General features: G+C 44.7%; 1 protein-coding gene across 1 annotated transcript in view; it reads right to left on the reverse strand.

Annotated features, from left to right (window-relative positions):
* Nucleotides 1-27,464, reverse strand: part of HDGFL3 (HDGF like 3) — a 42,216-nt gene that overhangs the window by 10,143 nt on the left and 4,609 nt on the right. The gene's annotated exons all lie outside the window — the stretch shown is intronic.

Below are 27,464 nucleotides of genomic sequence, written 5' to 3' on the forward strand. Positions count from 1 at the left end.
AGAACTGGCTGAATGCCCCACTCAGTCTCAAAGTTCACTGGGTGAGCCTATGCCAGTTGGTCCTCCAGGTGAATGCACAGCAGTGTCCTTGCAAGAATAAAGGCGAGGCATGTATATTTCAGATAACAATAGAGCAGATAAAAATCAAATAAATAGGGAAAGATAGGAAAAGACTAGGAACTGGCAAACTAATTGTATCTATTTATTTGCACAGTTGATTGAATTGGTTACAAATCATTCAGTTAAGAGGGGAAAGGGAAATTACCAAGATCAGGTGTTCTTAGGAGCATTTTGTAACTAAAGCAAGCAGTAATTTGTAGTACCTTTCCTGCTTCCGCTGACCAGCATGGCAGGGGAAGGGTGATAAGAAGTAAAACTTCACAACATGACCATAGTGGATATCACAGAACCATACTTTCTGAACTATTGCTGAGAGAAACACCACAGCAACGTATTGAACAATCCTACATCCCAAGAAGATCACTGGGCAACTGAAACACATTTTGCAAAATTAATTCAATTGATACAATTATCAGAGCTGTAAGCTTTTCATCAGCAGAGTAATCAATAAACAGGACAGTCCTAAATATCTGTTTTTGTAAGTCCTACTGAGGTTAATGGACTTGACTCCCTGTGCATTTTACCTAGTATCAATGTGCATTTACTTGTAATTTTCCTTCTAGCCTAGCATCACATTGCTCACCTGTATCTGATTAACTGGTAGGGACCAATTTTATTAAACAAGAGCAAAAGTGTACTAGTTTGTTTCTAGTATACTGCTGTAATAAGGCATTTTAAAGAATATATTATTAAAGATCATTCCATGAGTGGTAACTTTCATTATGACATTGTAAATTATCCTGGTCTTCCTCCAACAACTCAAAATGTATCTATATTAAGTTTTTTGTAATATGCAAATCCACTTAAATTCAATGGATTACATAATCAGTTAATCAGGTAAAAGGCTGATTAATCAAGCAGAAATACTTAAGTCCTAAGCTCCAAAATATCATAATCTCCATATTTTAATTTGGTTGTAATTGGTTTGAGATTTAAGAGAAAGGGAGAGGTTTGTCCCAAATTTGATATCATTATGGCCTGGAGAAAGGAGTTTTGGTCTCAGAACGCCTTCAAGCGGGCCTGTTGTTTCCCATTCAGGAGGATCACGGCTGCCCGTCATTTCTTCTAATCATGTCATCCAAGCAGTCCCCAGTCTCATTTCTGTTTTCCTTTTTCCAAATGATATTCAGCATTCAGTGGTGATTAAGCATGGGAAAGTGGGGAGAAGTTAAAAAGACATTTGGTGCTCCTGGGTTCCCTCCCTCTTGTTTCTCAGTGGCCCGGCACTGCCACCGCTTCCACTGGCATTCGGCACTTGGGTCTGCTGCCAGAGGGGGTGATGTGGGATACCTGCCAAGAGCAGTCAGGCACAGGTGGGTGCAGGCACGGGGTGAGGCAACTGGGACCTGGGAAGGCTGCTGCAGCGACACCAAGCCCATTCCAGCCTCTGAAGCAGGAATGGGCAGCTTCTGGAGTTGCAAGGGCCATTTTCACTCTGGGGCTTCTCTGGGTCATTTTCATTCCTGTGCGGGCCTCTTGCTACAGGAGGCCCCCATGAAGTCTGTGGGTATCGCCTCCAAAAAGGAAAGGCAAAACAAATAAAATCTGGCAGCAAGCAACTCCGTAGTACTAGAGGGGCCTATATTTTAAAAAATGGGGTGGGGAACGGAGTTGCCAGAGATCGCGCTGGCCCAAGAACCATGCAGGGCTCGATTGCTCTCTGGGACTCACCCTCTTGGGATACCCAATAGTGTCACACCAGCCAAGAGCTGAATTGTACCTCATACACAGGCCCATCTCATGGCAAGAGCTGCTCACTGCAATTTAATCCTGACTATATATACTCATTAGCAGGCTCCAAACCTTGCTGAGAATTCTCCCTCTCTTGGAGCACGTGTGCTCTGTGAATGAATTAAGGCAGGGATATCTGCCTGGTTCACCACTGGAAATTTGTCCATGCAGAAAGAAGCAACCACATAATTCTAGGGCATGAGGTCCATCCACATTCCCCATGGCGACCCTGGGAAGCCTCTGCCCATGCCCAGAAAGCTAATACCCCTTACAGTGACACAGACATTTAAACTGCTCTCATTTTACCCTCTGCTTTTAAACACTGAACTGCTTCTAAATATTATGCTTCCTCTTTTCTTACAGTATTTTATTTTATATGATGATATACATTTTGACTGTAAACCCCTATGAAATCAGAACAGGAGGAAGGCAGATCTTTCAATGTTTTAAATAAACAACAAATAAAAGGTCCTTTTACAGCTTTAGGGATTTAGGGACAGTCTTCTCTTCAACTGTGTCTTGTTTACCCTGGGAACCAGTACTGAGGCGCTGCTACTATGTATAAGTTTGAGGAAAATAACACTCTTGCAACCACCTGCAAGACATGCTGTCTCACATTTAAGCTATTGTTTTAAAAAGCATATAATTGTTTTAAATACCTGCCATGTGGCTATACTGCCATAAAGTACTATAAAATTGATATATACATGGGTGTGTGTGTGTGTGGGGGGGTGTTTGTGCGCAGACGCGCTCACTAACACACATCAGTACACTGATTCCATCTGTATCTGTCCAGTGTATCTCTCTATTGTAGCTGACTTCATGTCAGTTGATACACATGCTGCCTCTCAGCTTCTGAGAGGAAGCGCTGGATTAAAATGTATTATCTATCAATCAATGGTATCATGTAATGGGACCTCCACGTCTATTAATTCACCCTAACACTTGCTTGGACAATGTGCCTGTTTCCAAGACTTAAATTGGGATTCTGAACAATCCTATGGTCCCCCTGAAAACATGGTGGTGCTGTGTCTGCGAGGTGTGTGGTGGGGGGAGGACTGCACCTTACAGGATTAATTGGGGAAACCACAATGCTCTAAAAATGGCTCTACTCAGCCATTCTCCTTCATGCAGCAGAGGCGCTGGCAGGTACGGCCATGCTCTCGTCCTCATGCGAATGCTCAATGTGCAAGGGGGACTGGCGGAGTACAGCGAAGTCCCTTTTGTATGCGTGTGGTCTGCGCTTCACCAAGCGAGCGAGTGACATGACTGAGGGGGTGTCGGTGCTGGAGCCCTCACAGCAAATCTACCTGCTTTGAATAAAAACCCCACGGCCCCATCTTATCTGAGAGCTGACACCACTAACTACCTGTTATTTCGCTAGCTGAATTACTTCAGCGTTGGCAGAAACCTGCTGTTATTTTCCACTCAGAAACAGCGAGAAGAGCAGCCATTATGGCAGACTGCCCCCCCCACCTCAGCTGCTAAAATCAGTGGCGAACCAGCCCCCCCACATCACTTTTGTTACAGCTCTGGTCTCCTGAGCTGGGTTGGCTATTTCTCTCAGTGTCAGAAAGACCCTAAGGGGAATAAAAAAAGAAACCAGGAACAAAAGGGATGAAAGCAGCAGCGCCTGCTTGTCGCCCTCTCAGCTAATGACAGAAGCGCCCCCCCCCCCCGCACCACCGCCGCCTTCTCTCAAGACAGCCCGCATGGCTCGTTCAGATCGCTTCTGGAGAGAAACAGCTTCTGAGGCGCTGGCTGTAAGAATAACCCACAGACAGGAGATTTTGTATTAAGCAGCAAAATTGACTTTGTCCGCCCTCCTCACGGCACAGCAACCTGCTGTGTACAGATATAATATTCATGCTGACAACACAGCGCACAGCCATTTCCATGATGTCTCTCCAAGCAGATGCAGAGAACTGTGAAGAAACCAGAACACGCACAACCGTTCTGCAGCCCCTCTCAGGAGAGGAGGAGAGCCATTACGCCTTCAGCAGGGTCAAATTCTCCCTCCCCTCTGCTGCTTTAGCCCACGACTATTTGATGCCCGAGGTGCAAACTACAAGCAATGCCCACCCCATGACAAAAATATAAAATGTAATTAAAATGTGTTGGTCTTTAACAATGTCCCCCTGTTTTTGTCTGAAGCTGAGCCCAGATTGTATTTATTTTCTGTCATAAGTAGTCTATCCCACATTGCCTAATGACAGGCCATGTTCCCCTGGCTGCTGCCGCTTCCTCTCCTACAGGGTATAATCCATCCAGATGAGAGACTGGATTCCCCTCACCATCTATTTTGTCTCCCCTCATCACCACAGGAGGTGTTAGACTAGCAATGGAAAACTGGTATAATGGGAAGGGCCACAGCTGTGTGGCAGATCACATATTTTGCATGCAACATGCCCCAGCATGAATCTCTGGGGTCTACAGGTCAGGCTGGGAAAGACCCTAAGCAGTCAGCCTCTGCCACCCAGTGTAGGCAGTATTATTATTATTATTATTATTATTATTATTATTAGAACATTTCTATGCCGCCCCTTGCCGAAGACTCGGGGTGGCTTACAACACAACACAATACAATACAAAAATAACAATATAAAATTAAAATTAATAATATAAAATAAATAAAAAATATAAACGATATAAAAGAAAGTTATAAAAGAAAAGAAAAGAAAAGAAAAGAAAAGAAAAGAAAAGAAAAGAAGTCGCCCTGGAGCTATTAGACTGATGGTTGGACTTGAGAGGGTTCAGGCAACCTCTGACTGTGGTTACTGATGGAACAAGAGATAATCTCTGGGTTGAAACAACACAATAAGCCATTATACCACATAAGCCAGATGTCTTGTCATGTTTTCTGAAACCAGCAGCACAGTTTAACCATACTGGCTGCGTTTAGACACACTGCCTTACTGTGTTTTGCAAACCCAGCTGTGCTAACAACTCATGGCTTGTAAACTACGAACAACCCATGAAAAGAACCTATGGTCTCTTGTGAGCTGTGGGTTGTTCACCTCGGTCTATCTTGGCTGGGTTCAAACAGCATAACTATTTCAACAACAACCCACAGTTTAATGATAGACCACCCTCAGTCCCTACTCAAGCCTTACTGTGCTGACTGAATTTAGTACAAGGCAGCTTCGTGCAGGCAAGGCTTGGAATATTGATCAGCAGCCAGAAAATTATAGGAGAGCACATGTTTAACTTTCATACTACACAGATTTTTGTCCTGCTCTGATTTGAGTAGTGCCTTCCCACAAAAGGTGAAGCCATCAAAGCCAAATGTGTGTGTATTGGGGGGAGGGGGGCATGTAGCAGGTAAGCAGAAAGATACTGTCAAATATACAATAGTCAAATCCCAAAGTGGTCTAGTTTTCAGGAAACTATCTTGAAATAAAAGATATTTTGAAACTCATGTTAACATATTTGATTTCTAAATATTCCCCATGTACCCAATAATCTTCACATATATCAGAATTCTTATTCTGTGTATACCAATAAAAACAATGCTGATTCTCCTGTATTTCAGTATTAAATAAAATACCATAGTGCATAAAATAGCCAAGATTGTGAGGAAATTACAATTATAAACATGGTTGCCCTTCCATGTTTTCTGCATGTAGGGGGTGTGACGGAGAGAAATAGGACTGTGGCTTCTGGGTATCTGCCCCCAGTGAAGAGAGTTCCTTTTTCAGTGCAAGACTCTCCTTTCAGACCCTGTGCCCACTGCACAGACACTGAGACATTAGACTCAGGATGAGACTAGCGAGCGTGGCCTCCTTAACTCTTCCAGGTGTTCCCTAAATGTGTGAAGGCGGCCATCTTTGAAGTGCCTGGACCCCCGTGTAAAATTCCGTGAATGAGGCAAAGTGATGACAACATTAAATTCTTGCCTGGAAGCACTCCAGGAATGAAAATGAAGCACCGCAGCTTACTGAAGAAGCAGAGCAAGGTATTTTTGAGCGATTAGTTAGCCCTTCAATCTCTCTCACTATCCCAGCTAAAAGAACAGAAGGGGAAAGGAAAAATGGCAGCAGCTGATTCTGTGTAGACAGCTAAAAGCTTAATCAGATCACTTCAAAAAATCCCTGATCCTTGTTGAGGTTGGACTGGACACTGCAGAAACGGTGGCAGGTAGAAAAGGCCTCCAAATTCAAAGTGACCAGTGGGGATTTGCAACAAAATTGTGGTGTATCCCATCTCCTTCCAGGAATGCTTGTCCTTCAGCGCTCTGGCCAGTGCGTAGAATAGCGTGCCATCCACAAAGGATGCCATTTTTCCTTCCCATCTCCCTGAAACCAGCTCTCATTGTACTATTCCGTGCTAAAGGGCTGGTTGGCAGCATTGGACCGGACACTATATTGCTCCATCAGCGACTTCCAGACGGAGGTCTCCTAGCACAACTAGTTGTGCACTTTTTCTATTTTTCCCACCTTGAAAGTTTTTTTCCCCGTGGTAAGAAAAAAAGATAAAGAAAGTGGTGGCAAGACATAGGAATGGTACAAATGGAAGATGATCACATCTGGATGTCCTGTAAAATTCCACAAATGATTAACTTCATAGTGCACATCCACCCAATTAAGAGCTGCAAGCAAGACAGTCAGTTCCTTCTCATTGTCAGTGTCCATTTCCTTTCAGTAATGGGCACCTTGATGAGCACCATGAGCCTCGGATGCACACTTGCACCAGGTGCTTTCCGGAGCCTGAACACTGGGATGCTCATGCATTCTAGGTCTGAGACCGGTAGCTGATGAGCAGCAAGTAAGGAATCCCTTTCAGTTTGAGGGACAAATTTCATGTTGGAGATGCTTTCATGGCCACATTCTGCTGTGGGCTGGGGACAAAAATACAAAAAAGACCAGCCTATAGTAGCTTTAAGGGTTTTTTTTGCCAGCAATGAAACCTTAGGAAAGGCATTTCAGCCTTTTAGAACAGGGGAGAAAGTGCACACAAGCCAATGGACCCGCAACTATTCAGCAGCCTGGGGAAAGCAGGTGGCGCTAGGGAAGGGGCATGGCATTCTGGGGAATGCGGATCATCAGACTGGGACACAGGCAGTTCCAATTTGGCTTCCAGGCCTGAGGCTCCTACCTTGGGCAAACAGATTAAGAAATTGCTTCGGCTGCGATTCAGCACCCACCAGCCATGGCTCACTTCTGGGGTCCAAGCACTTGCAACGCCCCTGCAGAGTCTCACAAGTCCACACCCCCCGTTTGTTGTTATGTGTTATGTGTGACTTGCAATTTCTGACTTATGGTGACCCTGTGAATGAAAAAGTCCATTGTTCCAGCTCCATTGCACTCTTCTAAGACCAAGGCTGGGAACTGCTTCATGGATTCAGCCCATCTCATACCTGGTCTCCTCTTTCACCCTCTGTCTTTGACTTTCCCTAACACCATCACCTTTGCTACTAATTCTTGCATTCGTATAATGTGTTCGAAGTAGAACATGTACAATCTAGTCTTGGAACTGACGGTCCAGAGTTGGAATATTCAGCACCCAAACAGAACGACAATTTCCAGAGTTCAGCTGGGACCCCAGTAGCTGCTTCAACCATCTCCAAAGAGACTCAATGTTTGTAGCATATGCTAAGCTGCTAAGGTGACCAGATGTCCGACTGTTTCTGCTTGTGGAAAACAACTTCTTGCTTTGGAGTAAACTACAGCCATTCCTTCAACGTTTTGTCATGGTTTATTTCTCAATTGTTTTATTTCCTTTCTGAAACACTTCACTCAGGTGGTGTTTGTTTTGTTTTGTACAGTATCATCTACAAACTGTCAATGATACTGTAGCCCAATGAACACGAGTGTTAGTTTTTTCCCCCTGCTGCTTAAAACACAGGGCTTCAAATGCATTCACTTACTCCACAAATGCTGATGTATGCACATTTCCTTCCCAGCCATTTTATTTAGAAGGATGTAAAAGCTTAAGAAGACAGGATTATTCTGTTTTCAGAGATGAGGGGGAAAAAGTGGCAGTGCTATATGAGAAAGAGGAATCACTCAGAAGAAAAAGAAAAGACTGCAGATTTGCAAAGACAGCAAAGTGGTAAATTTAAAAAATGACTAGAAAAATAAGTGAAGGAAGCAATTAGTACCAACTGAAGATTTCAGCTTCCCTTTTGCGGCTGCTGCATGCTTAGAACTGCAGCTCATTTTCATCCAATAGGCATCACTCAGAAGTTCACCTAAAAGACAGTTTCTGCACATACCTGTCTTTGTGCAATAAGCCCTTGGAGATGCGAGTAAGGATTGCACAGCTAAGCAAGGAACTAGCCAAATATTTACTATTTTATTGACTGTTTAGATTTATGTACTATTTTTCTTCCAAAACACTCATGCTGTAATCCCTTGGTGGTACTGAGAGATGATCCCTGACCCAAAGGCAGCCAATAACTTGCATCAATAAGTGAATGGCACCTGCTCACACGCGTGCACACGTGCACGCACACGCACACGCACACACGTTTTAGTCCAACACACTAAGTACTATATCAGACAAACTACTGTATTAGTAGAGAGTGCAGTGAAATGTGATTATAGGTGATTTCAACACCAATAATGATGTACAAAAACTGTAGTTTGGGGCAGGGAAATGATACATCAGAGCAATGTTCTAGTTTGGATGGGACAGAATCAGTCCCATTGTAATTGTAGTTGATTATTTTTGTAAGCCACCATAGGCATGAAAGGCAGGATGGAAATCAAATAAGTAAATGCATTTTTAATAAGCACAAATGAAAGCTAGTAGGGAGTGGAAAAATGCTGGTGTGAAACTTGGATGATTGCACGGGAGAACAAAATTCCTTCCTCTGCTTTATAGTACCTGTGAAGGAGCAGGACCGTGGGAAGATGAGAAAAGCTGCACATGCTAAAATTCCCTCTTCTTAAAGATACAAGACCTTCTCTTTGTCTATATGCTATATCTTATGTCAGAATCACAGTTCTGAGCTGTTTAAATGCGTACCTCTACATTTTAACATATCACTGCCTGCAAAACAAAAATTAAATAGATTCAGGGCAATTTTTAAAATTCTTTGAATGAAGATAGGATCTGTGAAGATTGCAGCATCATATGAAACAAAGTACCCTATGTGAAAGAAACAGGCCCTTTACCATAAGCACTGGGAGCCTGTGCTTATACTTAGGATGTCCAACTCAAAGGCACAATCCTATGCACGATTTCTATTAAGGATAAGCTGGACATGCACATGGTAAGCATGTCATGAGTGGAGGCGGGGGTCAGACTAGATGGCTCAGGAGACCCCTTCTGAGTCGCTCTGTTTCCATGTTCAGACAGATAAAAGGACCTGCATTCCAGGCAAGGCCTGGTCAGTGTTGCTAGCCACAGAGATGGCGGGAGTTGTAGGAAGTTTTTCTGTCTACACATGCACAGGATTGCAAGTACAAAGACACTTTGCATGCACTTAGAAATGAAACATAGAACCAGAGGAGCCCATGGGATGCATCCATGCTGGGGGGCGGGGGGGGGGGCAGTGAATGCCCGAAGCATGTTGTGAGTGGGCAGCCTTTTCACCGATTCAATAAATAAATAGAACAAGAAATGGCCAGCCCTACCCCTTCTCTTCCCTGGCCGCTTGGGCACAAATATGGGAAACAGATCACGTCAGGGTGACATAGTAGTGTGTGTGTGTTGCTTCACTTCAGGGCGAAGATGGTAGATCAAGCACGGGCATTCCTGCCTAGCAAGAGGGGAGGCACGGATACATTCTGAAGTGGCACAGCCCAACAAGAGACACAGACAGTGGCAGCAGTACCACAAATAAATATTTGGGATTCTGTTTGAGCTCTGAGTTCCAGCCAGCAGCTACGAGAAGCAGCATGGCCAGGGAAGCAACAGAGATCTCTGCCAAATAAGAAAGCAAAAGGCAGGCCTGATTTAATACTTGCCTCTGGCAAGTAGCAACCGCCCACATGACCATGTGGGATAGAACTGCTTGCTGAGACTCCACAATGCCGCCCTGTTTATCACTCAGCCTCAAGGTGGGTGTCTGTTATTTCTTGCAAAATTAGAGGATCCAGACTACAAGACAATTTGCTGTGCACAGAATGGGAAATCCACAGATTTTTGAGCAGCCTAACAACCTAACCAGATTCCTTCAGACCTCTTGCAGCTGGAACCTGCAAAATTAGGTTCCACTCTTGGATGGCTATCTCCAGAAGGTGGTGCGTGGGGAATATTACTCAGCCCCTTGGATTCTCCAGCAGGGAGTTTCTCAGGGGTCCGTTCTGCCCCCCATGCTATTCAACATCTACATGAAAGCACGGAGGGGGTCATCTGGAGTTTCGGAGTGTGTTGCCGTCAGTCTGCTGGTGACAGGTGGCTTTTTTTTCCTTTTCATTGTCAGCAGGTGAGGCTGGGAATGTGCTAAGCCAGTGTCTACGATAATGGCCTGGATGGGGGCTAGCAAACAGAAGCTCAGTCCAGACATGACAGAGATGCTGTTGGTGAATGCTTCCTTTGACTGGATGTGGGGTGCTCAACTGTTCTAGACGGGGCCACACTCCCCCTTAAGGAGCAGGTTGGTAGCTTGTTCCTTGATCCATCTCTGCCACCTGAGGCTCAGGAGGGACTGGTGACTTCTACCAGCTTTGGCTGGTGGCCCACCTGCGCCTCTACTGGACGGGGATGGCCTGGCTTCAGTAAATGGTGCAAACTGGTATCCCACAACAGTAGGGGGTTGGACCCAACGGCCTTCATGGCCCCTTCCAACTCTGCTATTCTATGATTCTATGATCTATGCTCTGCTAATCTCTAAATTAGATTACTGAAATGCACTCTGAGTGGAGCTGCCCTTGAAGATGGTTCGGAAACTGCAGCGGGTGCAGAATCCGGCAGCCAGATTAATAACTGGGACCCAGAGGTCCAAACATTCCAGACCAGTTGTGGCCTGCCTGCACTGACTGCCTCTCTGCTTTCGGAACCAATTCAGAGTGCTATATAGCCCTATAAAGCCCCGCATGGCTTGGGACTGCAATACCTGTTGGAATACCTCTCCCAACCTTGATATACCTGGACACTCCACTCAGCCTCTAAGGCATTCCTCTGGGAGCCAACCCTTCAAGAGGCTTGGAAGGTGGACAAGTGGGGGGAGGGCCTTTTTGGTGGTAGCCCCCCCCCATCTTTGGGACAACCTCTCTGCTTTGGCCAGCCTGGTGCCAAATCTGGCATCTTTTCAGCACCAGGTTAAGTCAGCCCTCTTTGCAAAGCCCTTTAAAGATCTCCCTGGTCATTTAGCAGTCTGACACAATTAGCCAGGTGACTTCCTTTTACTCTTGGCCACGTCTTTTTTATTGTCTTCTTGTTGTTTTCTAACTGTTTTATGTTATTTTAAATAAACTTTTAATTCTTAATGTTTTTAATCTTTAAATTTTATTGTTTTTATACTTTAATGCAAACTGATCAGAGAGCTTCAGCTATGGGTGGTATAGAAATGAAATAAATCAATAATAATAATACAATATCAAAAATTACAACAGAACACAATCTTTAAAAATAACAGTAAGAGAAGCCCCCAGTGAAGTCTCCCCTCAATTATCTATACATTGAACAAGCTTTCATAATTTAAGTGTTCTGTGCATCATTCTTCCAATGATCCAACTCTGTTTGCCAGCAAAATTACTTGTGGAAAGTTGATGGAGTATAATATGGGTCTTCCCCTCTGAGGGAACGGTTCACTGCTCATATGCCCCATTGTTAGATTCATTCCACCAACAGATGGGAATATGGCTTTTTAGGGAGGTGTTTAAAAGTAGCTATTTGAAGTTCACCTGTTTTATTTGTTTTCCTGCTGGTGTTGGGGAATACTTTCTGGGATCTGTTGTTCTTGTTTTTTCAGCCTGTGGTTTATTGATCCACCCCCACCCACCCCCGCTGTCTTTTTAAAACTCTGTACTGACATTTAGGACATTTTGCTGTCCTCAGTTTTTGTTTGCCGCTTTGAAATTTGAGAAAAGTGGAATACATATTTTAAATTAAGTAAAATGCAGCCACACAGTAGTCCCATCACATCTTTCTTTCTGTCTTTCTTTTTCCTTCATTAGCACCATTCTTTTGAATATAAGGATTACACTTTCTTTTTCTCTCCTTTTCACTCTCTCTCAGTTTCTTGTTTTAGTCTTGCATTAAACACTAGATCTCCTAGATCAATCAGCTGAAGAATGGGTTGATTAATCAATGGGGCTAAATTATAATCAGTGGAGCTACAAAGTACCATATTCGCACATAGAATCTGGTCCCCTTATCTGAAAAAGGATATTATTGAGTTGGGAAAAGTGAAGAAGGGCAACAAAAATGATCAGGAGGCTGGAGCAGCTCCCCTGGGAGGAGCAGCTGCAATAACTGGGGCTGTTTGTTGGGGAAAAAGGCGAATAAGGAGAGACACGATAGAGGTGTTTAAAATAACACATAAAGTGGACAAAGTGGAGAGGGGGAGATTTAAACAGTAAACCCTGAGGTCATTCCATGAAGGTGACTGGTGGGAGGTTTAGGACAGATGAAAAGAGCTACTTCTTCACACAACGTATACATAAAACTATGGAATTTGCTGCCAAGAGAAGTAGAGACGGCCACCCATTTGGAAGGGCTGAAAAGAGGATAGGGAAGATTTAAAGAGGAGGAGGCTATCAGTGGCTACTGGCTTGCTGGCCATGTGGGACCTCCTTCACCAGAGGTGGCCTGCCTGCATGCACCTGTTGCTGAGGAGCTTGGGCGCGCACCCATCCTGCTCCAGGGCTCCTGTGGGCCGCCACCCTGTGTATGAAGTGCTGGACTAGATGGCTAGATCCAACATGGCTTTTCTTATGCTCTTATGCTTCTTGGTTCTGTTGTGCCATTGTAATGTGGAATGAAAAAAGCATTAATGATGTCTTTTTGATCTAATAAAATATAGCATCTTTTGCTCATTAAATGGCAACAGACACTCCTTTCTGTGAAGCAAGTATGTGGAAGTCAAAGATATAGACAGAAAGACAGACAGACATGATTGTTTAATGCATTAATTGGTTTAAGAAGCAGATGATTAGCCAACTGCAAATTCTCCATTTCAGGCATGGGCAACAAGAAATTCTGGGCCTAGTCTCAAAAACCCTCTACAAGTGAGTTGCCCAGACTTCTGGCAAGGGAGGTCTGCCTCACCCAACTGCCCAATGGGAGGCAAGGAGTTTTCCGACCAAGAACTGTGCAGGGCAAACAGCTGGACAGAACCAGGAACGACTGTCCTGCAAGCCAGAACTTGCCCCTTGGGCAGTGCCTACCCACAAGGCAGAGAGAGGAACGTGAACTTTCAGAACTCCAGATATAAAACCCAGTGGGCAACTTCTGTGTGTCAGCTCAGTACAGAAGAGTTTATACTAACTTCTAGAAAGAATTTTCAGCTCTGAGTAGTGTTGTATGCAATATATTTCTTGGATAAAATGAGGGAAATATGAAAATATTTTTGCTGTGAGCAACGGAAGGAAAAGCCAATGGTAACATCCAAGCCGACTCAAGTCAGAGACCTCTGGAAGGGAATAAGTAGGAACAGCAGTCACACTGCAAGGTCTACCACAAAGTTATTTTTTGGTTAGCAAAAGTGGTGGTGTTGACCACTTACAAACCTGGAGCTGTCCTTCATATCACAGATGGACATTTTCTTAAGCTTGGTAGGGTAATAAGCTTTTAACACCCCACTGCTCAGGGGACGGGTCATTAAAACTCTCTTCCCTCACTTATCCTGCCAGTTTTTGAGGTCTGGGTGGCTCTCATTACCTCACTCTCCATTTCTCCTCCAGCTCCCATCATGCCTGCTAATGACCTCTCTAGACATGCATCGCAGGGAGAGAGGCTGGAGAATACTCGTCAGGAATCTATAGTAAAGATCCACACACCTGACACTTACTCTATCATCATGCATTACTGCCCCAGAAAATCATTCCTCTGTTTTGGTTTTTTTACAAAAGTAGAAAACTAGAATCCTTTGTTTTAGAACACCACGTTGCTCATGTCTGACTGCCCTCAGAGTACAATAAACCAAGGGCGGGCAGAAGGTAGATTACGATGCTCTGAACATAAACTCCCAGAAGCCCTTGCCAGCATGAGCAACGGTCAGGAATGCTGGGAGATGAAGTCCAAAACATCTGGAGATCTACTTTCTGCCCAGCCCTCTCTGTTAGAAACTACCTACTGTGGGTCTCTGACTACAATGCCACAGCAGTGCCAACAGTACTAAGCTAAAATCCAGTCTTCCCTGCATCTCCATTTCTCCTTTAATTTGCTACATCACAACTGAGCAAACCCAGCAACACAGAACGTAGGTCCTGTGGGCAAACCAAGCTTTCATCCACGTTCCCTTGAATATCTGCTTTGCATGCTTTAGAAAGAATGTTTATCCTAGCCACTCCCACGGTGCCTTGGATCAACTCCTGCGCTTCCTGTGTGGATGCCGCCTCTTTCTGAACTGCGGCGCTGAATGGTTTATTGCCACTGTAACATGTCCTGCCCACATCGAACATTTCAAGACAGGTGTGTGACCAAAGAGAGAAACCAGAGGTGCTGTGCTTTCCTTGCGTGGGATAAGGAGAAAGGAGGCCAAGGGGGACCCAGGAGTGGGGAAATTAACTAGATTGGGTCACCAATGCCCCACAAAGCAGCCAATTTGACTTAAAGAGGAAAGGCAGCAAGAAGGAAGGACATACACACAGGGGACAATCTACACTAGCCTTTCTGTGTGCTACCAAGTTATCTATGCTCCAGTCTAATAGCATTATAACTCAATGCTAGTGGGAGTGGCTTTCAAGTTATACAATCAATTTCAAAGCATTTGACTCCCGCCTTCTCCCCTCTGCCATGTTCTCTTCTTCATCTGGCCCTTGATAGGCGATGAGATCTATGATGTTTGTGCAGGCGATCTTCTCTGACTGTGCACCAACGCAATTGCATAGCTGTGATAACCACACATGTTTTTAAGCCTGTATTTTTACACAGCCAAGAAGGTGCACATGCATTTACTAGACTGAGGGTGCTTTCCATCAAAAGGCGTTGAGCAGCTTTTCTATTTTTTTTTAAATAGATTTCCATCTGGGAAAAAAAAGCCAACAAAGCAGACAACATCTTTGGGAAACTGTCTCCCCCAATAAAATTTTATGAAGAGGCAAGGCTATTGCACATCAAAACCCTTGTTTGGAAGCACTCATAAAAAACAAAAAAATTGAAATGGCACTAAGCTTTTTCAACCTCCTTCTTCCCTGACCTGCACTTTTCTTGCAATAATTTTGATGGAACTCACAACATGGAAATGGCATGAGCTTAGATTCACAACTGCACAGATGTGAATTATCACAAGTTTATTTCTGAACCTATACCCTGCAGTGCTGCTAAAGTTTGCTTGCAATAACAGGATTTAAAAAGCAGCAGCAGTCAATGGAAACATGACTTCCCACTATACTGTGACGTGTGGCGTGCGCTCACACTGTAAACACACATGATAAACAACCAGGGATCTTCCAAAATGCTGCTTATTCTCCTACAACCACAATAGAACGTACTGGTGCAGCACTTGATCGCATTGGAAGCACAGTGGATCCTGCTCTGTATTCATTAGCATGCTCTCACAGAGTACGAGCTATGTCTGAAAAAATAAAGAGTGGTATATTGGTGCCTCACTCAGGAGAGCAGCTTGCACATCGATCATTGCAGAGTATGAAGCAGGCTTCATGGGCCTCGCTATCTCCCTAGGCAATCTAAAAATGTGTCCTGAAACCTCCCACCTCCCCACCCGGCTGGCCTCCTGCAGTCGCCCATTGAAGAGAAAGGTCATTAGAGACAGGCTGTTGCTTTTGCTATGATGTCCTTCTCTGAGGAACCTCGTGATTCCCTGAACAGTTTGCAAACCGCTGCTCTAGATGGGTCTGGATGTAGGTTTCAGTGGGCAGCACAGCATTCGCCACCCCCTCCCCACCCCTCCTCATTTGCAGCAATTGGGACTTCCACTGGCCCTTCCCTTCACAGCCCCAGCACCAAAAGAAGGGGCCAAAGGAAGCATGGGAGAATCATGTTCTTCTCTCAGTGGAAATGGGAGGTCACCATCCTAGAGGCTTCTTCACTGGCCCAAGGGCGATCTCTCAATGGGAGGTATGCTTGGACCAGTGCAGCACAAGGAAGTTACTCTCTGCTCCTTTCCCTCCAGCAAGAGTCTCTGAGCAGAGCTCCTGTTTCACACAGAAGCAACCACTTAAAAGGTCAAGGAGTTGCAAATTCCGTCTCAGCCACAATGAGATTCTCACAGCACCTTGTGCTGGACACACCTGCCCCACCCATTTCTGTTGTCCAGTTTCTTGCAAAGCCCAGCTTTGCGGGGGGCAGGGAGGTCCAGTAAATGAAACCTGGAGGTTGGATTCCTCCACTGCAAGGGGCTCCACTGCAAATAGCAGAATGTGGACCAGGAAGTGGGAAAGGGGCAGCTTTCTGGCAAGGTAACATTGCAACCTCTCGGGCCCTCGGTCTGGCAGCCTGGCAGCCTGTCAACACCTACCTATTAAAGCAAATGGCTGTGACTATGCAAATCACAGGCTTCCTGTCCCATCCACCTAGCTTGGACTCTTCCTGTGCTCACTTTAATTTAAAGCGAACCTGTGCTTCCCAGGTGAGGTGGGGGAGTAATGAGGAATGTCACCCAGCTGCAAACTGGGGGGCAAGGCAGTTATTACTTGAAATGACAATCCCCGCCAGTCCCAAATTCAGGCAGAAAGACGCGTTCTTTACATAAGGTGGGTTTTGTGGTTTCATTGCCCATTCCACTGTAGGACTGGGCTGCTGACGTTGGTATGTGAAGGCAGTTTCACCGGCAAAGAATGGGGAAGTGCCGAAGCAAGACCTAAGGGATGGGAGAGATGGCTAACGGTCGCATGATGAGGATGGCCATCACAGAGTTCACCCACACCCATGAGCATTTACAGGAAGATGGAAGGAAGGACAGCTGAAGCCTGGGGACGAGCCAGTCTCCAGATCACCAGCTTTCATTTAAAAAGCAAGGCTCCAACCCTTGTAAAGCCTGAGAAATGATGCAAAATGTGCAAGCAACATTCCATCGTTCCCTTGTGCTTGTCTTTCAGTGCTTTAGCCATTCAATGAAGTAACAGCACTGGTTAACATACCTATGACCTGGTGTGTTAATTCTCCTGAGTGTGTTGACACTTAGGATCTTCCCTTTTCAGGCAGCAACTGTAGCTGCTTAAAACCCTGTTTATAAATCAAGGCGTTCCCTGTGGCTGAGACTGGGAAATAGTCTGTCTACCAAAACAAACAAACAAAAAAAAGGTAGCAGCAAATAAAGTTTTGGGTAACTCCAAATGCGGCTTTATTGGAATTCATGATGATTCTTGAATATAATGCTCATCTGCATGAGTGGTGCTCAATTCCTAGGATCCCCTGCTAGGTTGTCAGGTTTGTACATGTCATGGGATGTGACATGAAGCAACAAAGAGCACACACAAGGAAAGCGCACAGGTCTGTTGTAGCAGTGCAGACTATGCACACGAATTACAACTATAAGCTGCTGTGCAGTTGTGCATGCAGGCTGGAAAAATTCCTAAGATACCTGCACATTACCTGGTGACAGCAGGAGTACAGCTCAACTCACTTGTGCTGCGTCGTGTGGCACGGGCGAAGTGTTCGTGCTCAGCGGATCTGATCAGTGCTGGGCCTTCTGCCAAGTGACAGGCTTCAGCAGGTCCCAACCATGTTAACCTTTAACACTTGCCCTGAATCTAGAGCTCACTGCCTTTCTCTTCTGTTTTGTTTTTATTCATGATTTGCATGCTATGATTTACTCAATGTCTCCAAGTAAGGTAACTTTCTCATTGAGTTAGTCACAGAAGAAATGGACCATGTTCACTGATAGCTACTATAGACAAACCGTAATAAAAGCCAAATGCTCTTATTTTATTTTTTTATTTATTTGGGATATTTCTAACCCGTCCAATCACCATGCATCTCTGGATGGCTTACAAACAAGCATTCTTCTGCAGAATGCATGTCATTCCTATTCCAGAGCATATGGGACTTAAAACCAAAACCAAACTCTATCAATATTTGTAGGATAGAATGAAATATGTCACTTGCCTGCTGAGGAATTCTTGATTGAAATGAATGGTAACTCTGTATTGCATTCATTTAACATTTATTTTGACTATATCCTTAGGGCTCAGGGGAGAATCAGGCAGAAAGAGAGAACTTTAAGAATTATTAATTAGGAGAAAGCTGAAGGAAGAAGGGGATGGCAGAACTGCCTTCAAGTTGAAGAAGGTAATACTTGGCATTCCAGAGAGTACTGTTAAGGTTATTGGAAAGAGCTTCACGTACAGGCGTATGCACCTGTCAGCTCACCATCAGCACCCTGACCTCTCATGAGCAGGACACACATGGATTGCTACCCTGGAGACTACAATTTCTGAGCAGGTTGGAAAACAAGGGAAGGGAATTGGTGACAGCCACAAATAACATTCGAACAGTAAGCCAAGCCAACATTTAAGGACTCCTATGTTCATACATTACATTAATGCAATCTTTGCAATGCTGTTCATACAGACAAGGACATTTCACTTGAGACCAAGGCCAACATCATCCATTCTGTTGTATTTCTTTTCATCATGTATGGGTGTGAAAGCTGCACAACGAAAAAAGCTGACAAGAACAAAATAGATCTGCTCAAATCAAAGGCCTTTGCCAACACCCAGGACCAACAGAAAGACAAACAAGTAGGTCCTAGAATCCAGAACTTGCCCTGGAAGCAATAATAATGAAACTGAGGCTGTCATGCTTTGGACACCTCATGGGAAGGCAAGGTTCACTGGAGAGGACAATAATGCTAGGGAAAGTTAAAGGCAGAAGGGGAGGAAGACCGAATGTGGATTGATTCCATAAAGGAAGAAACAGACTGGCAAGAACAGGGCATTCTGGAGAGCACTCATTCATAGCATCACTGTAAATCAGATATAATTTGATGGCTGCAATAAATTCATTATCCTTTCAAGTGCATGCTAAAGGACCATTTATTTGTTTATGCTGACCACATAATGGCTCCAAACTATGGAGGTAGGAAGGGGATGTATCACAGAGGAGAGCCTGCTCTTGATGTTCTCCTGGAAACCATGGGAGTCCCATGGAAGTTCAATTCTTTCAAGAAAAGAATTCCCACCCCCTTCTAAATCAGGCCAATTTTTTTTCTGGTCTGACATCCTTGTTCCAACCACCATTTAACCTGAGTATTCCTCTAGCCATCATGGCAACATTTAGTAGCTATTTATTTGTACCCTGGCTTATAGAACCAATCAAAATTGATCAGAACTATACATCATTACTTTAAAATCCAATTGTAACAATTACAGAAAAATCCTAGCATCAAACTCATTTATAGGCTAAAAGGGTCCTGGCAGAAGGAAAGCAGAGAGAGAAAAGAAGAGCAAACAGGAAGCTCCAACTGTTTATGCTGATGGGACAGCAGGAACCAGAGCCTAGCAAAGGTAGTGGCATCCATTGTGAAACTTGCCCACTCCTGTTTGTTCTCACACACATGATCTGCTTGATTTTTACACACGTGCCAGTTTTTAAACAGGATCCAACATATTATAGGCAGGTTAGTTTAATGTCTATTCTAAGTAACTTGGTTGAAAGTATTAATAAAGATTAGCAAGTATATAGAAGGCCAAGCCCTTCTTTGGGTTGGGAGGGGGGAAAGGTTTCCACAAAGCTCAGGCATTTCTCCCCAATCTTTGAGAGTGTCAATAAACATTTGGATTATTCAGGGGTGGACAGGGATGATCCAGGAGACATTGTTTATTTGGATTTCCAAAAGGCTTTTGCCGGAGTCCTTCACCAAAGACTTCTGAACAAACCTAGCAGTCATGGACTCAGAAGAGGCCCTCTAATAGCTCAGCTTGATTGATTGATTGATTGATTTCTATCCTGCCCCTTAGCTCTAATGGCTCCCTGTAACTGGATAAATAACCTTGAGTATAAATGGTAAATTCTCCCAGTAAAGATGTGCAAACCATGGGGACCCCAAGGTAAGTACTTTTTTAGGACCAGTACTTTTCAGTTTATTCATAAATAATTTGGAATTAGGAGTGTCCCAGTGAGGTGGCCAAGTTTGTGGATGACATCTAATTATTCAGCATGGTTAAAACAAAAAGAGATTGTGACGAGTTCTCCATTCAAACCTGGAGAAAGGGCACTAAAACTGGAAATGTGCTTCAGCGAAGGCAAGTGTGAAGTGATCCACACTGAAGCAAAGAATCCAGACTTCACATCTGCCCTGGTGGTATCTGAGCTAGCAGTGTTTGACCACTAAAGAGATCTTGGGGTTGTGGTGGGCAGCCTGATGTGTGAAGACTCAGTGTGCAGGTGCTGTGGAAATGGCAAATGAGAAAAGGAATTAAAACTAAAACTGCCAACATCGCATTCCTCTTAAACAAATCTGTGGGGTGACCACACTAGGAATTCTGCTCAGTTCTGGCCACGGCACATAAAAAGAATATTGTAAAGTTGGTGAAAGTTCAAAAAAGGGGGGGAAGTAAAATTAAGAACCTGGAGCCTCTTCCCTATGAAGAGAGATTGCAACACTTGGGGCTATTTATTTGGAAAAGAAGTGGGCAAGAGAAGACATGAGAGGTATGGAAAAAGTGATAGAGAGACCTTTCTCCCCCATCTTATAATACTGGAGCCCAATTCCATGAGGTTAATTGATAGGATACTCCAGGCTGATAACAGACTTTCCTCATATAGTTAACTTTGGAATCATTTCCACAAGATGTATGAAGGCTACCAATGGAGGACAATTGGACAAATTCAACTGCAATTAGACAAATTCATTGAGAAGGCTATGCGTAGCTACTAGCCTGGAGGCCTATATGCTACCTCCAGGTCACAGGTGCTATGGAACATGAGGAGGAGGATGCGGTGGCCCTAAATTCCTGCTTGTGGGTTTTCCATGGGCAGCTGGCTGGCCGCTGTGGGATCAGACTGCGGGACTACGTGGATCCTGGTCTGATCCAGCCAGGCTCTTGTGATGTTTTCACATTTCCAATGATGGCTTGATTATTTGGCTGGTTATTAAAAGGCACATTGCTTTTCTGGGCTTCAGTCCAGGAAACAGCTTTGCAAGAGCCCTGCTTGCTTTAATATGCTTAAGCAGTTGTACTGAACTCCTGTGCTGTAATAAACCAAAGAACAATGCATCAAGGGACAGTCCCACTACAGCTGCACATGTCCACAGGCACGCCATAACTGTGAGGAGTACTGGACAAACAGAATGGTGAGGAGACTGGAGATTTCAAGCTCCTGGGGGGCCCCCGGGGATCTAACTGTTTTGTCTGTGTAGCTCTGCAAGGTGCTGTGTACAACGCACTGGGTAAAGCCGGGGCGCTGAGCCTGCTGCATCTTCTTTCACCACTGAGAAAACCCACTGGGACACTGCTGAGTTTTACTGCACTGGCAAGAGAAAACACCCCTTATCATCAGTTTCCGATTAAAAAAACCAACGAAAGGAAAGGTCCAAGGCAGAAACACCAGGGTTTCTTGCCAGCATTAGCCCTAATATTAGCAAGGGGATCTCTGTAACGGAAAAGTTTCCCTTGCTAGTACTAGCAAGAGAAATTCAAGCAGGAGTGAGTCTGCGAGTGAAAATAACATCTTCAGAACATTAAAAACGGATGCCTGAATTTCATTGTTTTCCTCCACAGCAGCACATAAAACACAACCGAAATACAATATCAAATACACATTACAGTAAAAACATCATAACAATTAGAAAACAAAATGTTTGTAACCAGAGGCTAAGAGTGGCATAACAATCATGATGGGGAACCACAGCCTTGGGGGTTAAATCTGGCCCACCAGGACTTTCCAGATGCCCACGTCCCCTTCTCCTAAACTCCCACTCCTTTTCCTCACCACTGATCATTCCGTGGGTTGTTTCTGCTCTTGTGCATTTCTTCACTCTAAAAAGTTGCAGTGCCTTTCCTAAGGCTTGGTTATTGGTTGAAAGAACTTTAAAATACAGTTTGCTTGTGGATGTGTATTGAATCTTGGGCTCCAGTCCTGTGCCTCCCAAGAACTCCTCTTAAATTGAACTTGGCCCTCAGAGTGCAAGGGCTTTCTCATTTTTGCGTTGCATCAATAGCAACACGTCTCCATCATGTAAACTGGGAAGGGCAGATTGATGCCGTTAGGCAGGGACTCACCTAAGGTAACTGAGTAAGTTCACAGCCACACTAAGAAGTGAGGCCCGTCTTCATGGATCAGAGCGTAATAAGAAAGTGGAAGGGCTCAGCTAGATCAAACCGAGGGCCCATAGTCCAGTATTCTGCTACCAGGCCTGCAGGAAGCTGGAAAACCAAGTCTGCGTACAGTGGCCTTCCTCTGTGGTTTGCCTGCAGAAACATGTATTCCTATGCAAGAATTTGCTTCTTTGGAAAACCAACAGAAGCGTGGGACAAGGACAAAAAAACTTTGCTCCCTGATCACTGTTCCCTTTAGTCTCCACACTTTGGAGAGGTAACAGCTAGGCCAGTGGCAATTTAGGGAATGCTTTATTCTGAACTTACGGTAATCCAATAATGTGAATTACTTCACAATGTAGTGAACCAGCCCAGCTACCGTGGCCCTTCTGTTTCTCCTGCTCAGTAGGGCCCTGAAGGCCACTTCCAAAGTCCTGCTCTGGTGGTTCCACTGCATTGGGGGGGGGGGGGGGCTCTTCTCCACACATGGCCCCTCCTACCCTCTCCATGAGGCAGGACAAATCCCCTGTTCAGGGGGAGACTGAGTGGGTTAAAGGGCCTCCCGATGGGAGGGCCTCTGCTGGCAGCGCCTCCCTTTGCCTGCCTCCCTTTGCCATGGGAGAGGGGCAAGCTGAGATAATTGAAGGAGGGACCACCAGACGTCCTCTACTGAGAATCCAGGATCAGGTGGGCATGCCCTCTGGAGAGAGCCACCCACCCAGGCTTGGGAGAAGGCTCATGGCAAGAAACGGCACGGAGGGGATCTTGGAAGAGGCCACCCACCTGGCTGCGTACCCACCCACCTCTCACTCGGGTAAGGCCCCCTGGGTGAGGCCAGATACACAGCCCCTCCAGAGAGTGCCACCCCTTGAGCGGTCCTTCCTCAAAGTGCGGCAGTCCTCTGTATAGACAGTCCCAAGAACTGCCACGCAACGCTGCCTCCTCTGGAGAAGGGAAGGGCAGGCAGAGGCCAGAGGTGGTGGCCGTGCTGGAGCACACACCCCCTCACCCAGTGGAGCGTGTTGCACCATCACTGAGGCTTCCGGGTGCTGTGTGCCCGATTTTCCAGGATTCCACATGTTGCAAGGAACTGCGTGTACAGAGAAGGCTCCCTGCTGAAGAGGTTACCCTCCAGATCCGGCAGAGTGACAACAACAGTGAGAAGGGACTGAGTAAGCATGCCTGTTTTTGCTCAACACAGAAGAACCCTTCAGAGGATCTAAAGTCTGGACGCATGATGTCCTGGCTATTAGCCAAGGCTGATCCACTTTTTTTACTACCTGGGACTGAGCAACAATTGAACCTCCCTCCATCTTGTCCACCACAAGTCAAACTGCATAGTACTCAAGGACTGTCGAGTTATTCTGGGACCTGAGAGAAAATCCCACAAGTAGCTCTTCTTCTCCCAGGAAGTAAAACTACAACAAACTTAAATGAAATAATGAATGATGTTTATATCCTTCGAGGACTTGGGTGAGCTGCTACTTTAATAGTAGGACTTGCCCTGTTCACTAGGGAAGGGGTCAAAACTCCACAGGGAGTGCATGCTTCCCATAAAGCCAGGATGTTGAACCCCTTTCAGAACAAGGCCAAATTCAATTTCACAGACACTCTCGGGGGTTGCATGCCAGTGGAGCACGGGAAGGCAGAAATACAGCAGCATACTTTGGCTTGATACTTTTCCTGTCCCTTAGCCTTAGGGGAATCATTTCATCTTTTTCAGAATGGCAGTGCTGGGGCAGAGGAGCCACAAAAATCTGGGAAACCATCAGCTGATGGGCAGTTGGAGGTAAATGAGCCAGCTCTAGGGTAGGAGGAGGTGGGTTGCTAGGGAGCCCTGGTGGGCTTGATTGGGTCCCTGGAAGCCTGGATTTGGCCAGTGGTTGAAGAAAGTCATGGATTTGATCCCTCGAATCTTCATTTAAGAGGTCTTAGGTGACCCGATGGAGGGTCCCTAATGTGACAGCTATGCTGACCTTTTCTTTTTATGGATTTTCTGCAGAAAGAAAAAAAATCTGAGAAATCGTAGGAAAACCCAGTGATGAATGACAGGCATCATCTGAACCCCTTGTAAAATTCCCTGAAGGAGAGCCGGGCAATGACATGATGAAGCCTCATCTGGAGGCGCCCACAGTGCATGAAGACCTCTACCAGGTATCATGCCAAGCCAATCACAGCAGATAATGCTTGGCTAGATGGTGTGACTCAGAATAAGGGAGCTTCATGGATCTGTCACACTCTTGGCTCCAGTCCAGCTAAAGTTAAGCACGGCATAAGCCCCACTGTAACTAGCAGAGCAAATTCAAATCCCTGCTAAGCCATGATATCCATTGGATGACCATGAGCTGGCTGGGGGAGGGGAGGAAGGCAAAACTCCATTGGTCTCCTGCATTTAACTTTAGATTGCGTAGCTCATTTCGCCATTGAACTGCTAGTCTTCAAGGGCTTGCATTCCATTGGCAGTCTAGACCACACAAAAGCGATGGCCACAAACAGTCCATTAGCACAAGTTGGGGCAGAAAGTAGGTCTGTGAATGTCATGGTCTTCAGCATTCCTGGTGGCTGGCCATGGTAGTAGAATCTCCTGGGAGCTCAAGTCCAAAAACATCTGGAGATCTACCTTCTGCATCAACGTACTTGTGAAACCTTATATGCCATTGTGAAGCTCAGAGCTTCAACTGTCAGCCAATAAATATTTCTATTTTACTTCTGATATTACAATACAGCCCACATTGGGACTTTTCTGTCTTTTATCTTTCCAGCATCTATCTTTTCTTAATCTTTGATTACTATGATATCCAGCATGAAGAAGACAACCATGCTGGCTCCTGCAGTTACAGTGGTCATGCATCCTTTTTTGCAGAGGGCAGTCCCTTATTTGAAGTGCTACCAGAGGACTGATCTTGATTTAAAGGTGTCTTCAGTTTGAAGGACTGTTCTGTCCAAGTTTTTAAGAATAAAGTCTCTTTAAACATAAAGAACCCTAAGAGCAGAAAGGGAGAAGTCACCCATCTGTGGGTAATGCCTGGAAAGCAGTCTGAGCAAGCAGACATATGGGTCACCTGGTCAAAACTGATTTCTAATAAAGGTGTAATAACATATGCCAATTTTGTACCAACTGGTTCCCTCTTGGATGGAGATGCTTTTCCTTTTTTTTTTTTTTTTTTTTGAGCCATTCATGGCCACCCTACTCACTATTTCTGGATCAGTGTTTATGTTCCTGCCAGCTGCCCCACCCTTGCTCCTAGAACTCTGGGGCTGGTACTTCTTGAGAAGCATATCCTATAGGGAATCACAAAGCTGGAGTTAAGCCTTTTAACCCCATTCTCCCCCCGCTTGGGGAGGGCCTCTCTCCCCAGTAAATTCCTGCTCAGAATGTCACTTTTTCTGCTCTAGCATAGCTACTCTGATGGCCTCTAGCAATCTTACACACTCTGGAGAAAAGGTAAGCAGATTCAGGAAATACGTTCTCATAAATATCCTCAGGGACCATTTAGTTCTAAGTTCCCCCCACAACAGAGCTGCGGCCTGGGTCCTGCTAAGATCCCCCCTTCTCTCCATGTCTGAGTTGTGTCAGCAAGATTACTGAATCATGTATCTTCAGGAGTAGCTTGGTTCTTCTGTTCCTTGAATATTGTCTCGTGGATACAATGATCATACTGGCCAGGGATCCATAAAACATCACTTGAAAGTTTCAGCTGAATTTTCTCCACACTAGCTGTTATTCATCCTACTTAAGGATAAGTGTGGCCAAGCTCCGTTCAGCTTCATTGGCTATTCGAAGATTGGGAAGGTTGTTCTACAAGTTCTGACTCCTGTCTCCATCACTTCCTGTTCTAGATAACAGCCCTTTGGCCATTGTAATCCTAGTGAATAGTTGTATTCATTGGGACTGTATTTTTAATACAGCATGTATCTTCCTTGTGCTCTAAACACAGAGCCTTGTTTTGTAGTAGGTTTTCAGTCATAAACAAAATTATATCTGACTCTCTGAGTAATATTAATGGAGATAAAGGCCCAAGAAAAATTTCCTTATGATCTCCAGGTTTAGAAATCATCAGAACAGGTTGCCAGTGTGGAATACAGAGAAATAGATACCATAGGAACAAGAGTAGTGGAGTAATCCCATGATTTTGGCAGCTTCTAAATTTAAAAAAAGGAGCTACACTGGGACAATTCTTCTTGGCTCAAAGTTCATCTGCTGATTCCTTAATCTGGATTCCTTTATTTTCTTACTAATTCTCCTTAGTACTGGCAAGCTAACTACTAGACTTTCGAGACTTACCGGTAGATTTTCCCTGCCATATTTGAATCACTGCAATAATAAATAAAGTTATTTCAACAGGCTTTGGTGTGTCTCTGCTTGATTAGATTATTGCCCATGTATAGTTTGGTTAGTAAAAGCACAGTAAAGTTTTTTTACAGTCCAAGTAGCTATATGTTCTCCTCTCTTCCCTTGAAATCAAGGAGACACAAAGGGCCCAAGTTTGGTTAGATTGTACCATGGATACATAAGAACTTAAGAATAAAATCCAGGCGGAAGATGAGCAAAGGCCAATTTATTGCAGCTTTCCATTCCTACAGCGGTCTGGGGGACACCAAGAATTAGGCAATAGCACCATGCCCCGTCTCTCGTCCAGCAAATGGAATACTCCTTCAGATATGAGAAGGAACAGACAACCCTCATGAGGAGTAGCCACTGATAGCCTTACTTTCTATGAGTTTATCTACTTCTGTAGTGGCCACCACTACATCCTGCAGCAACAAATTTTGTAGTTTAACTATGTGCTATGTAAAGGACCTCCTTTTCATCTGTCCTGAATCTTCCATCATTCAATTCAATGGCCTGACCCACAGTTCTAATTCCAGGAGAGGGAAAAAAATGTCCCCCTATCCACCATACTTAATTTGATACATCTCTAACCTGCGTCTCTTTATTTGCATTTTAAAAGCTAAATAGTCTCAGCTGTGATCATCTTTCCTTACACTACGGTTACTCCAGACCATTGATCATTTTGGTTACCCTTTTCTACACCTTTTCCAGCTCGACAATACTCTTTTTGATCAGAATGGCATGGAATTTGCCTTTGACATAGCAGCCAAGTGAGTTGATTGTTTCATTAATTAGTCCATCATAAACCCAATCTCATTTGCTTGGTCAGTCATGGCTAGCTCAGAACCCATCAGGATAGACATGAAGTTATTTTTTGGCCCGACTTCCATAGGTCTACTAACCTGCATTTGACATTTTAATGCCTCAGTCTGGAGAGACCCTTTGGAGCTCTTTACAATCTCTTTTTTGTTTGAACCACCCCAAATAAGATTATGTCATGATCA

Source organism: Varanus komodoensis, unplaced genomic scaffold (assembly GCF_004798865.1).
Source record: "Varanus komodoensis strain SLA01 unplaced genomic scaffold, ASM479886v1 scaffold33, whole genome shotgun sequence".
NCBI classification, from domain to species: domain Eukaryota; kingdom Metazoa; phylum Chordata; class Lepidosauria; order Squamata; family Varanidae; genus Varanus; species Varanus komodoensis.